Below are 14,561 nucleotides of genomic sequence, written 5' to 3' on the forward strand. Positions count from 1 at the left end.
CGAAAGAGGAGAGAGAGCATCATTAGAGGACGAACAGAGCAACTTTTAAGATGACCAAGTGATCCTTTCAAATGGCTCTTAATGTAAATGCCTATTCCTTTCTTTCCGTTTTCATCCTTAATAATAAGAAGAACAAAAGAGAAGAGAGACAAATTGCAACCTGCTTTCCCTTCAGTATTACTGGGAGTGACAAGTTTTTGCTCAGTTGCCACAGGACAAAACAGACAGCACTGTAAAACCAGTTCCCAGCCACTAGTTGGCTTATGGGGCGAGCTCCCGAATTTCGTAAAACTTGAAATGAACTTGATAGACTTTCTTAGCTGTTCGTTTGTGCATTTGGAATTTATCTTCCCCCCCCCCCCCCCCCCCCCCCACCTTCCAGACTTTCAGGACCCGTAAGCGGATTTTCCTTCCCCTTTCTACCAATTTCACTCAGAAGCAGGGATTTATCACAATGCACCACAGGGTCAAACTTGAATAGTTTGCAAATGAGAATAGAATTGAAATGATAATGTATTACATAATATTCAACCATCACAAGGATCGTTCTGCCTGGAGCGGAGGAAGGGAGCAGCAGCTCCGGCAATCCAGTCCAGAAGTGTATTAAGTTAGTCCAGTAAACAGGTGTCAACTTGTAACTATTATTTTTGGGTTAACCTAGAGTTCCACGCTTTTAAGGGCACTAACATGGCAGCCACACGACTTTATCCAAGGGCCATGTGGTGACCAAGCTCTGAAAATCCCATTCCTCACCTGCAAACCCAGCTCTAGAAGGGAGGGGGGAGGGACGACTTATTCTCACCTTAGGTGAGAACCTGGCAGACACATTGCTATCTGTTAAAATAATTACATTTTTAGCGAATTTCCCAGGAATTCTGGGGGGGGAATTGAGCTTGATCCCCAGATATAAGTTCTAGCAGCAGCAAGTTACAGCTTTTGCATTTGTGCAAAATTCATATCCATTGGAACTTTTCTCCTGGTTTGATTCAGTTAAGGAGCTGCAGTCTCCCAGTGCTTTGTGAAGTGGCCCTTGCGCTGGTTGCACTGGGAAGTGCATATAATGCTTCACTCAGCTTCCTAAGATCCATTTTTCTAGCTGTCCTGGTCCTTCTTCAGGGCCAAACTTTGCACATTCCCTGAGTTCAGTGCAATCCCAAGAGTACATGAGACGTTTGTCTGCATTTTGGAGTGTGGTTTAATAAAAATTTGCAGTAAAGTATTAGGCAAAAGACTAAATTTGTCTGTTTGTCTTTTCCATTACACATTCTTCTTTTCTTTTTTTTTAATAATCTGTTTATTTGAGTCAAGAACCATGTATGTCGGTACAACAAGCCATGTAATAATAACAATAACATCACCATATAATTGTGCAGTATTAACAATAAAAAGATAAGACCCAAGTAATTTTCCATTGTCAATTTTCCCTCCCCCCCCCACTATCATTCCTGCAATCGCAGCCACGCCCAACCACACACATTCAGCACCATGACCTCAGCATAAAACTACAATCAAATAATGAATATGAACACTGCTAAGGTGATCTCCGAACCAGATGCCCTAAGTCTAGCCTGCATCTGGGATTCGAAATTTCTCTTTCTTTGATAGCTTCCAGTAACGCTGGACCATGTGCGAAACACACGGTAGCTCATCTGAATTCCAGAATTGCAAAATAACTTTTTTTTTGCTATCAAGAGTGACACAGTCAAAAATCTTTGCCCTCCTTTTGGGAGGGAGAGATCTTGATCAAACCATTTTACCAGACCACATTATTGAACAACTGAGGACCTTTTCAAAATAGGTACTGGTTTGTGAGCAGTAAGATTGTAATTTAGGGCATTCTGTAAACATGACAAAATGTAAATTGTCAGCTACTACATTTTAGACATAGGTCAGTATCCTTGCCCCCAATAATCTGGCAAGATAAACCCAATGTATTATATTAAATTGAATTTCCCTCATGTTCACAGAAGGACCGATATTTAAAGGCAAACAAGAATGCTTGTGAAATGTCTGACTTGTCCAGGCTTACAAGCGGATCAGTTCCACAACTGGTTGCCAGTTTTGTTAAAGGTGAAGTCTTAAAATGTTTTTTAAGCATCAAGATCCATATGGAGACATTATTGAATTTAGGAGGCATCGTCTTCCTCTGAGATGTAAATGTTCCTTTGCCCGGTGTCCAGCGATAGTGTTGCTCTTGTAAATAAGCTAAATAACGAGAGGCTGGGAGCTTCCATTTGATCTCGGAGACCTGAGAATGAATGAATAACTTGTGATTCTGGATCAGTCAATTGCCCCAAGCTGTACAGTTCTGAAAGGTAATAGTCTCCCACCCAACAGGGAAGCCAGGGTTGTCAAAAAAAGGACAAGAGATGAAGTAAAGTCCCTTCCCACTAAATCCTTCCACCCAAGCCCTGTGCATGGCTTGCAACCAAAACCAAGTGGGTTGTGAAGAGTCCAATCTTCTCCTGGACAGGTGGAATAGGTTGTGAGGATTGTAAGGGAGAGTCCATTATGACAAAAGGTGCTCTGAATCCTATTTACCCCCATAGATACCCATTCCTGAATAACTCAAAGCAAACATACCCCATTATATGAGCGTAAGTCAGGTAAAGGTAAACCACCCATATATCTTTCCTCACTCAACACTTGTTGCGATACCACTCACGGGAGGGCCCCACAAGTGGTCTCACGCACCGCTGCCGCCGGTGAGCCATGCAGCTGACTTCACCTCTGTTTTCCTTGCAGCTGGGAATGCCGCCAGATTCTCTGTAGCAGAGAAACACCCCTGATGCCACTGCCTGTGAGCCATGGGAAGGAGTTGCCATGTCACAGCCAAGCTTTGCTGCTGCCTCGGGTAGCCTGGAGCACTGCTAATGCTGTCTGTGATTTTCATGGCCTGGGATGCAGCCACCGCCACCATTGTCTTCTTGTGGCCTGGATCGTTGCTGACCTCAGCACACCCCAGCATCCCTTAGGCACGCACGTGTGCCTCAGCTTTACCTTTAAAGGGACCATGGCAGAAAAGCCCTGCGGCCCCTTCTGATGATGTCCTTCCTGCAGCCTATAAAAGGTCTCTTCAGTCTGTCCCTCATTGCCTTCACAAGTGGTCTTCAGATCCTTGGTCTCCTGGTTCCTGAAAGGTCCTTCATGGTCTTCGTGTCCTGTGGTTACCGGTCCTTCAAGGTCTCCTGTTTCTCATCTTCTGTTCCTGGTCTCCTGGTTCCTGCTTCCAAGTCTTCGTTTCTGAATCCAAGTCTTCAGAGTCCTGTCCGAGTCTTTGCCGCTGGTTCAAGTCTTCGGAGACTCTTCTGAATTTCTAGTCTGAGTTCCAAGTTCTTGAGTCATGTCCTGCTCTCCATAGTTCTTGTTCCAGCTAACTGCCTGTTCCAAGTTCTGAGCCCTGTCCAACCATGTTCTTGTTTCAGCCATGTCCAAGTCTTCAATGTTTATCCAAGGCTCCAGCATCTTGTCCACATGTCCCAGAGTCATCTTAGAGTCCACACTCAAACCTCTTTCAAGCATCAGTCCGAAAGGGCTTTTGAAGTGACCTAAGGACTACTCCGGAGACCAGCATGGGTTTCTGGTTCTCAGTTCCTGGAGCATGTTGGACATCCAAGTGTTCCTGTTCCAAGTCAAGAGTTTTCCTGTGCCAAGTCAAGAGAGTTTCTTGTTTCAGCCAGCTGTGCTCAGATGCACAGCCAGCAGTTTGGACTATGGCCAGCCCCGGGGTTGTGTCCGTCAAGTTGCGGCCCAGGGGTTCACACTCTTGTGCACCCGTCTGTGTTCAGAACAGATTGCAAAGGCCATGAGTTTAGTGAACATATCCTCATGATGGGCCTTCCATGCTTTGACTCTTGTTCCTGCCTCAGTTTTGATATTATTTTTTTGCTTATGACCCACAGGAGGTAGGTGCCTGCATTCATATTCTTGTTCAAATTCTTTAGCCCATTCCAAGCTTTCTGGTACCCCTCAGCTGTTATGCTTCTGCCTTGCTCATCCTTGGTTCAAGCCATCAGCCTTGGTTCCAGCCTTCAATAATGTTCCACGCTATCAGTCTTCTCCCATCCTTCAGCTATGAATTCATTTAGCCTTCAGCTATGCTTCAGTTTTATCTCACGGTGTGCCAGCCATTAGCTTTATCAGCCATCAGGTTTGCCCTTGCCCAGTCCTCAGCTCCCAGATATGGAGGAAATAATATCCAGGGAGCTTAATATTGACCTACAGCACTTCAGCAGTAGGAAGTCCTAGCATTGTGATTACACCTTATTTGAGAATGCAACAGACTATCAATCAACCCTTTCCATGATGCTGATGTGGAGGAAGCTATTTCTGAAAAGAACATCTGCCTCGGCCATTTAAGTTAACATTCTCCAACGCCATTTTCTCTGAGTTCTTCTAGAGTCAGCAGGAGAAATGGACCTGGCTGGGGGACATTACTTTGAATTCCAGTCCTGCTGTTGTGGCAGCTATTAATGCTTTCACTATTGACAGCACAATGAACTTAAATGATAGTATTCCCATCATGTCTTGAAAGACTATCAGTGTCCTTCCCTTTGCATAGCAATCCCCCATTAATGATATTGGGACTTTTGTCAACAGCTGAGTTTCCTCCAGAAGAGTTATTTGGATTGCAACACCCTTACACATGGATTAAACCAAAGAGTATCTCTCCCACCTTTTACTTGAGCTTCTCCTTGCCTGTCTTTGATTGGCAGCTGCCTTCCCACTTAGGATCTTCTGTTCTTCGCTTAGCACAGCGCAACTTCCATCAGTCATAAAACCATACCGTCTAATATAAAAGTTTTGGAAATTCCACTTCTGCTAGAATTCAACATGAGAGCAAGAATCGACCGCCTCAGAATACTTTACCTTCAATAGTGAGCTGCAGGAAAATAGACGGATATGGAAAGAAAGAACACAAGAGTGCGACCAGTCGCCAGAGTTTATATTCCACCTCTAGTGGGAGAATCCTGTCCTTGAAAGTATTGTCCAATCCCATCAAGTGTTTCTAAGATCAGCTCAGACGTTATCCTGGTAGAGGAATAAAGTATCCATATTCTTCCTGTGTCTAGTGGGAAGTAAGGAGTTTGGCTGGGCATAACGTACTGCAAAACCTGAAAGTCTTCCTGATGGAGGAAGTGCATGATGGTTAACTTGTATGGAAATGGGAAGCAATGACTGTTAATGAGATGGTTACGCTAAGTACACTATGGGGCGGATTTTCAGAGCCCTGCTCGCGTAAATCCGCCCAAAACCGGGCGGATTTACGCGAGCAGGGCCCTGCGCGCCGGGAAGCCTATTTTACATAGGCCTCCCGGCGCGCGCAGAGCCCCGGGACTCGCGTACGTCCCGGGGTTCTCGGAGGGGGGCGTGTCGGGGGGCGGGGCCGGAGCGCGCGGCGTTGCGGGGGCGTGTCGGCAGCGTTTTGGGGGCGGGTACGGGGCGTGGCTACGGCCCGGGGGCGTGGGCCGCGCCCTCCGTACCCGCCCCCAGGTCGCGGCCCGGCGCGCAGGAGGCCCGCTGGCGCGCGGGGATTTACGCCTCCCTCCGGGAGGCGTAAATCCCCCGACAAAGGTAGGATGGGGGTTTAGACAGGGTCGGGCGGGTGGGTTAGGTAGGGGAAGGGAGGGGAAGGTGAGGGGAGGGCAAAGGAAAGTTCCCTTCTAGGCCGCTCCGATTTCGGAGCGGCCTAGGAGGGAACGGGGGTAGGCAGCGCGGCTCGGCGCGCGCAGGCTATACGAAATCGATAGCCTTGCGCGCGCCGATCCAGGATTTTAGCCGATACGCGCGACTACGCGCGTATCTACTAAAATCCAGCGTACTTTTGTTTGCGCCTGGAGCGCAAACAAAAGTAGGCTGTTCGCGCTCGTTTGAAAATCTACCCCTATTGGTTCAGATACCACCTCTCTACTATTGAGAATAATTAGTCCTGTTCAGGCCGATTATATAAGTGTGCATTAGAAGCAAAGAGAGGGCAATTCCAGCTTTCCATCTACCTTCCTACCAATGCTTCAACTATAAAGAACAGAATTCACCATCGTTTGTGTGCCTGCTCATTCAGGGACCACAGAGAACCAAGGAGTAAGTTCTCTTTCTAAGCCATGCTACAGCCAGTAGATTTTGATGCCTCTCGATCCTGGGTCATGTCTGGTGCAGTGTTTCATTCCATTGTAAGCCCCAAGTTGCATGTTCTTGTACCACCTACTTGTATCAAATGCATTATGAATCCGGACCACAGTCAGCTGGACTTCAACAGCCCCAGGAAGAATTCCCGTTCAGGAAGTGCTAAGGTCTATAGCTGTGCCCTTAAGTTTTCCAGTGCCATTGGCCACCAAAGAGCCACTTTGTTTGTAGTTCTGCAATCCAGCTTGCCCATCTATTATGGGCCCATACAACAGCTGCAGGAAAATGCAATAATGATTCTTTTCAAAATCAATCATTTCCATTGCCTGAGGGGTTGAGGACAATAATCCTAAATTGATCCTCATTCCTGCAACAATCAAGTGAGAACCCGAAGAATTGGATCAGTTTCCTGGATGTAAATTGTTCTAGCCTACAGCTATATCTTATAATATAATATAATATCTTATATCAGTATAATTAAGAACGTTTATTTTAAATTTAATGGTTTAAAGAGATTAAAGCCCCTTTTATACTCCGATTTTAGAACTGTTCTGCAAGCTCTTATTCTGTCCAAGATGGACTACTGCAATGCCTTACTATTGGGCCTGCCTGCTACCTCCACTAGACCTCTTCAATTGCTCCAAATTTCAGCCGCTAGACTTTTAACTAACTCTAGAAAATCCAATCACATTACTCCAATTCTGAAAGACCTTCACTGGCTCCCTATCATATACCGGATTCAATATAAAGCTCTTTCCCTAAGACACAAGGCCCTCTATAACGACAAAGTTGAGTGGCTCACGGCGGCCTTACATTTCCACACTCCTCTAAGGACAACGAGATCAGCTGGTACTGGGACCCTACTGATCCCATATCCAAAAACAGCACATCTGAATACTGCCAGAGAAAGAGCCCTTTTCATTTGCCGGGCCTCAACTGTGGAACTCCTTATCACAAACCTAAGGCTGGAAACAGGCATCAAGATTTTTAAGAAAGGTGTCAAAAACATGGCTGTTTCAGCAAGCCTTCCAATAACTATACCCCGACTCTCTTTCATCTCTATTTATTATTTTTATGCTTTTACTAATTTTAGTATTCTGTTAATATTCTATTTTAGAATTTTATCTTTTAGTCTTTTTAAATGATTTAATAATATTGTGAATTTTTGTATTTATAATTTTTCTTTTATTTTTGGAAATGCAAATGTTTTTAACTGGACATTTGTCTACAATTTGTAAACCGATATGAAATGTGTACAAGAATGTCAGTATATAAAAATCAATAAATAAAATAAATAAATAAAATCTTTGTTCAAGCTTCAGCCATGTCTTTGTTCAGCTTGTTCTGAATGGTTTTTGGCTTCAGTACCGTAATCAAATATCTCCGGATCCTCTGTTTGGCCCCTCAACTCCCCCTGTTGGTATAGGTATACCTTTGTCTCAGAAGTCAAAGAGAGAAGGCTTGAGGAGGAGGCACTGTTGCGATACAAATTACAGGAGGGTCCCGCAAGTGGCCTCACTCACTTCTGACCACCACTGCCACCGGTGAGCCTTGCGGCTGACCTCACCTCTGTCTTCCTTGCAGCTGGGAACACCACCTGACTGTTGCTGCCATTTCTGTGCAGTAGAGAAATCCACCACTGCCTGTGAGCCCCGGCAAGGAATTGCCACCATCACAGCTGAGCCTTGCTGCTGCCAGTCTTCTTCATGTGGCCTGCAGCACCGCCAGTGCTGCCTGTGATTTTCACATCCTGGCATGCCGCCACTAATGTCTTCTTGTGGCTTGGATTGCTGCTGACCTCAGTGCATCCCTGCATCTGCTCTTGCACCTCAGCTCTAGATGTATTTATTTATTTTATTTATTATATACCAACATTTGATCTGAAATATCACTGGTTTACATTCAGGTACTGTAGGTATTTCCCTAGCCCCAGAGGGCTTACAATCTAGTTTGTACCTGAGGCAATGGAGGGTAAAGTGACTTACCCAAGGTCACAAAGGGCAACAGCAGGACTCAAACCCTGGTCTCCTGGTTCATAGCCCACTGCTCTAGCCACTAGGCTATTCCTCCTTTTAAAGGGACCATGGAAAGAAAAGTTCCATGGCTCCTTCAGAGTCTGTCCCTCGCCTTCACAAGGGGTCTTCAGATCCTTGATCTCCTGGTTCTTGTCCTTACTGGTCCTGTTTCTTGTCGTCTTCTGTTCCTGGTCTCCTGGTTCCTGCTTCCAAGTCTTTGTTCCTGCATCCAAGTCTTCAGAGTCCTGTCTGAGTCTTCACCAATGGTTCAAGTCTTCGGAGTCTCTAGAGTTACTAGTCTGAGTTCCTGAGTCTGAGTTTCGAATTCCTGAGTCCTTTCCGTGGACTTGAGTTCTTGTTCCAGCTACCTACCTGTTCCAAGTCCTGAGCCGTTGTCTTGTTTCGTCCAGCCATGTTCCTGTTTCAAGTCATTTTTCTATTTCAAGCCATGCTTCAGTCTTCAATCTATGTCTTAAGTCTCCAGTGTTACGTCCAAGTCTCCAGCATCTTGTCCATGTCTCCAGAGTCATCTTTGAGTCCTCTGCCTCCATCTGTCTTTATGCTGAAACCACTTTCAAGCGGCAGTCCGAAAGGGCTTTTGGAGTGGCCAGAGGGCTACCCATAGACCAGCATGGGTTCTGGTTCTCAGTTCCTGGAGCGTGTTGGATGTCCAAGTGTTCTTGTTCCAAGTCAAGAGAGTTTCTTGTTTCAGCCAGCTCGTGCCTGGATGCGCTCGCCCACCAGTGGCATGGACCATGGCCAGCCCCGAGGTTGTGTTGATCGTGTCATGGCACAAGGGCTCATGCTCTCGAGTGCCCATCCATGTTCACAACAACACTGAATAGCTTATCCAAGTTCTCTTTCCCTGTCAGATAAAAGAAGAAATAAGTGATTGTAGGTATTGAATATCAGACATTTAGAGAGGCATCATCTGCATGCTATGCAAGAGTTTAGGGAGTATGATCATTTTAATCAAAGGACAACAACCCAATAAAGAGAGTGGTAAAGATCTCCAGTGAGTCAATAGGGCTTTAATAGATTCCCAGATGCTAAAGTTTAAATTGTATAATTCAGTCTCAGTACAAATCAACTGATTCCCCAAGTAATGCAAAATAGTGTAAGGCCACAACAAGGGAAAATCCCCATCCCAAGTTTCTTGGAAGGAAGCAGTCACCGGGAACGCTTGTGATTTAGTATAATTAATTTTAAGTCCTGAGAATGCTCCAAAGGTGTGAACGGTATGCATGATAGGCACGACTAATGTTTGTATCGCCCAGAAAAAGCAGCATGTCGGCAGCAAATAAACTCTTTTTGAGCATCTTCTTCCCCACCTGGATCCCCTCAAAAACAGACAAGAATCTCAGTTTAAGAGCCGGAGGTTCCAGGGATAATATATATAGTAAGGGGGGGATAAGGAACACTCCTTTCCAGTACCTCGGTGGAACCTGAATGAATTAGATGCAAAGTTACGCCTGAGGGGATTGATATAAGAATGTGACGTTAGGCAAGAAAAGCATTCCCAATATTATACTTTTGAAGGACCTAAAATAGGTGTGGCCACTCGACTGTGTCAAAGGCCTTTTCACCATCCAGACTTAACATTCCGTTCCTGTTGTTAGGCTTATTCGGGGAATGGGTAGCAAGTACAGCTTTAAGCAAATTTGAGGAAGAGGGCCTTCTCTTCATAAATCCAGACTGATCCGATGATATTAAACATTGCAAAACCCCATTTAGTCTTGCCGCTAGAATAGCCACTAGCAATTTAAGATCCTGATTAAGCAGTGAGATCGGTCTATAAGATTTGGGATATTGGGCGTCCTTACCAGGTTTTGGAATTAGTACCCACCATTGCAAGATTATGGCCAGCTTCACGCGTGCAAATTGCTTGTACTGCGTGAAACACCAGCTGGAAGAAGGGAATCCTGTAAAATTCGGCACCAAGTCCGTCCGGACCTGGGGCTTTTGCCAAGATTAAGTTTGAAATAGCGTGCTTGATCCCTGTCTCCTGTACAGGCGCATTAAGTGCAGGTGTTTGCTCCCCTGTTAACTGGAGGAGTTGTAAATGCTGAAAGCAACTCTTCACATGCTTCTGAGGAAGAAGCCTCGCCACATATAAAGATGAATACAATTCTTTAAATGCCTCCAAAATAGCAGGAGTGGTAGTGAGAGTGGTTTCCCTAAAAGATAATTTGGTGATAAGACTTTGGTCTTGCATTTTTAACTAAACTAGCCAATAATTTGCCAGATTTATTGCCCCACTGGAAAAGTCTGTATTTATAGAATATTTTGCTGTGCTTGGTGAGACAATAAGCATGTAATTCCTGACAGGTTTCTGACAATTGTTCTCAGGTGTTAAGTCCTACAGGTGAGATCAAACTGTTACGCCCGTCGGTTGGTAGGTGACCACTAATGCTCACCTCTCTTTGCTGCTTTGTCATCCTTTGGAAGAATGGCGGCCTCCGCCAACCAGCCTGGCGTTCCTGGGATGGCGTGGGCGCTGCCGACCACCATCTTGTTCCAGGAATTACTTAGGCACGCGTGCATGGGCCACCTTTGTACACGTCATGGCAGAAACCTCGGGGGGCGTCCCCTCCGGATGACATCACTCATCTCTTGTACTTAAGTTGGCTGGCCCTTCGCTTATACGAGTTAGCAAGGAGTTCCCTCGTTGCTGACTTCTGTTCGCTCCATCCTTGGACTTCCGGTTCCAGATTCTAGGTTTAGCGTGAGACATTCTGGGTACTCGCTCCTCAGGGGCCCTACTTCGTCTCTGGCTATCCACTCCTCGTAGGGCCTTTCCACCTTGGACTTCTATCGCTCCCGCTTCCCAGGACCTCTACTGGAACTATCTCCTGTGAGTACTTAATTCTACAGGATCTGTACTATCAGGCCTGGTTGTGGGATCCTCTTCGGTGTACCCTGTGCCTCGGGCCACTACCGCTTCATCCCAGAAGGAACCACTCTGGTGTACCCTGCCTGCAGGTCATTACCGCACCACCTCTACAGGAACCTCATCGGGGTCCCTGCACCTTGGACTACCACCTCATCACTCCCTCTCCGGCGTACCCCGCTCCGCGGGCCACTACCGGATCTTCACGTCTGAGGTATACCCCTCTGCTCAGAACTTTTCTTTACTGCATGTCCTGCTCCGCGGGTTGTTCCTTTCTCTTCTTTTAATAAAAAGACTATTCCACAGCTGTGTCTGACATTGCTTAGACTCCGCCTACTGACGGTGAGGCTCTCAGGGCGCCTCCCTGTGGGCGGAGACACCTCTCACCTCATCCCAGGGGTTCACACTTTTACAAAACATAACACAAATGCTTACGTCCTCTGAGCTCTACATTTTCCTGTTTGATAGGAGATAATGCTTCCCCTCAGAACAACATTTGCTGCATTCCTGAAGGTTACTGGTCCAATTTCTTGTAAAAGATTAAGTGATTTGTATCCCTCCCATTTTTCTTGTAGGTAACTAACAAACTGTTTGTCATGATATAACCAAGGTGGATTTTTCATAAAAGTGGCTTAAGCTGCCCCTTACCAAACTTAAATGTACGAGTACGAAGGAGTGATCAGAAAAAGGAATCTGAATCATCTCACTTTTAGAGACTGCTTTAAACAGAGCAGCATATAGAAGAACATCGTCTAATCGTGAATAGGCATTGTGCACGGGTAAAAAGAGAGAAAATTCACTGCGCTCCGCATGAAGGGTGCGCCGGGAGTCAAGTAATGCCTACAGCTGCCTGATTTGGAGGGTCGACAGTCAACTGATTTGGAGGGTCGACAGTCAACTAAGGGGTTATCTGTCATATTAAAGTCACCTCCAAGAATCAGCGAGTATCCCTCCCAGGCACCCAGCGTAGCTGCTAAGTTCGTGAAGTACGAATGTGAGTATGCACTGGGGGCATATATGCTGACCAATTTAAACTTTTTCCCACGTATAGATCCTATGACAACAACATCTCTGCCACTGATATCAGTAAAAGAGCACTCAACTTGAAACAGTGTTTTTATTTATTAAAATAATTACCCCTCCTTGTCTTGAGGTAAAGAACAAGCAACAACAACAAAAAAAACCCCAAACCCACTGCCCACCCCACTCACGTTTATGTTCCCGGTCATTTAAATGCGTAGCCTGAAGGAACATTATGTTCATTCTCCGTTTGTGAAACTCTGTCAGCATTTTCTTTCTTTTCACGGGGGAACATAACCCATTTATGATTAATAACAACATTCGCCATGTCATTTCAGCTGGAAAGGAGTCTGCGCAGCGTACAGAAGTTGATACAGAAGGGGATCCCCTAGCCTAGGTCTCCCCCTCAATAACATGTTGACATAACAGCTGTTCCACTCGTCTATGAAGAGAACGTGAAGCCAGCAGTTCAGTGAGGTCCATTCATTCACGCGCTCACACTCATATGCACCAACCATACCCCCTCCCCTCCCCCATCAACAAACATTTTCCCCAGTGGGGTTGTCAGCTGGCTCCAGATTTTAAGGGCAGGTTGATCCAGTCCTGGTTTTACTCCCCTGCATGCAGGAACTCATAGTCTTGCTTTTCTTAAGGGAATGCAATGCAGAAATCAGAATAAGTCCCAGCATGCAATGGGGTAAAACCAGGACTGGATCAACCTGTCCTGAAAATCTGGAGCCAGTTGGCAATCTTCCCCACCAAGGTATTCAGGAACTAGGGCATCTTGATGGTACAACGCTTGGTAGAGAGGATTAATATGTATTCCTCTTGGCTCTATTGTATTCCCAGAACCATGAAGGGGAGCTCCAGGGATCAATTTAGCACAATTTATAAAATTTCCATATTGCCATGATTGCAGCATTTAAACCCTGGATCTTGGCCAATACGATGCACAGTTACAGTTTTCATAAACAGCTCAACCTCTTCTTTGCATGTGATTCTCAGGCACTCAGGGAACTGCAGAGTGAACCCTGATGCCTTTTTGATATAGCCGAGAACAGTACGGTGTCATGTTTCACCGCGCAGGGATTACCCGAGCGGAGCAGTCAGGGGGACATCAGTAATGTGTTCTCTTCCTACATGCTTGTGGTAGGCATTCAATATTTTTCATTTTATCGATGAAACTCAAAATTATCACTTGCCTTGTTCTCTGAAGGCACTGGGGACCCAAGCCAACGAGTGCGTTCGGCGATCATATGTCATTTCTGAGCGTCAAATCTGTAGCACGTCCGGCAGGCCGGTTTCACACCAGCAATGTAAAGCTTCACCTTGCAGCGTTGTGGGGAGCCCCAGTATCCTTAGCTTGTTCCTCCAGGTCATCCAGCATGTCTTTCTTTTCGTGCTGTGTCACCTCCGTATCCAGTGACACGGCTTTTTTGCTCCACTGCTGCAAGAATAGCATGCTTAGCTTCCACCTTGTCTGTTGATGGAGGCTTGCAATTTCTGCAGCCAACACCACCTTGTTTTATTTATTTAGATTTTTATATTCTGCTTTTCGGCACTTCAAAGTGTACATCAAAGCAGATTACATTGCAGGTACTATAGGTATTTCCCTATCCCCACAGGGATAAGGAACAGAGGGCAAAGTGACTTGCCCAGGGTCACAAGGAGCGGCAACGAGATCTGAACGCTGGTTTCCCTGGGTCATAGCCCCCTGCTCTAACCACCAGGCTACTCCCTTAATTCCCTCAGCAGGGCCTCTGATATTTCCTCCATGGCAAGGCCAAAATGCGCTGCCATTTTCTTGTCAGCCAGCAAGTTTTTGTCTGTCCCCCACTCTTTTTTCCGTCTAGTTGACCTTTCCTGCGAATTCTTTATAATAAAATTATCCATGAAGAGGGAGCAATAGCGTGAGGATTCTAAGAGAGAACCGGAGCCGATGGATGCAAGAGATTACGGTAGGATGACTGCTGATCCCCCAGGAGCTCAGGCCAGTGACATCTGCTCAGCTACAGGAGGTGCCATTACTCATTCTTCTTGATATAACCGGATGGGCTCGTTGAAGGAGCGGTTCCCAGCTCTTCATCATGCCCAAGTAGCTAAGTGACTCTGACAGCTTCTGTTTGCGGAATCTGGGATTATTCTGCTTCTATTTTTTCAACACCATATTAAACCACTTTTTTAATACTTTTTTTTTCCCATAAGGTTGACAATGCTGCAATCTTATTTTTCCTTGCTGGAGTATGCACTCAGTGACCTCTCCCATTAGCTGCAGTCATCATGGCTTCTGATGACTGTCCACTATTTAAAATTGGAGGTTTCACTTTATCTCTGGAGCTATACATGGAGGAGAGGTGGGGGGGGGGGAACGGCTCTGGGTGTTCACTGTGTCCCAGGCTATGTGGCACTTGACGCCACTTTATTTTAACAGAATTATTTAATGGGCATTAATATCCTCCAAAATCATTATTTTTGTATCAGGACTCAAGGCTCCCCTTGGAACAGGTGCAGGT

The 14,561-nt window shown here is 45.8% G+C and overlaps 1 protein-coding gene across 1 annotated transcript in view; it reads right to left on the reverse strand.

The window, feature by feature from the left end:
* Positions 1-14,561, reverse strand: part of ZNF469 (zinc finger protein 469) — a 506,485-nt gene that overhangs the window by 14,141 nt on the left and 477,783 nt on the right. The gene's annotated exons all lie outside the window — the stretch shown is intronic.

The sequence above is a fragment of the Rhinatrema bivittatum genome, chromosome 7, assembly GCF_901001135.1.
Source record: "Rhinatrema bivittatum chromosome 7, aRhiBiv1.1, whole genome shotgun sequence".
Classification (NCBI taxonomy): Eukaryota; Metazoa; Chordata; class Amphibia; order Gymnophiona; family Rhinatrematidae; genus Rhinatrema; species Rhinatrema bivittatum.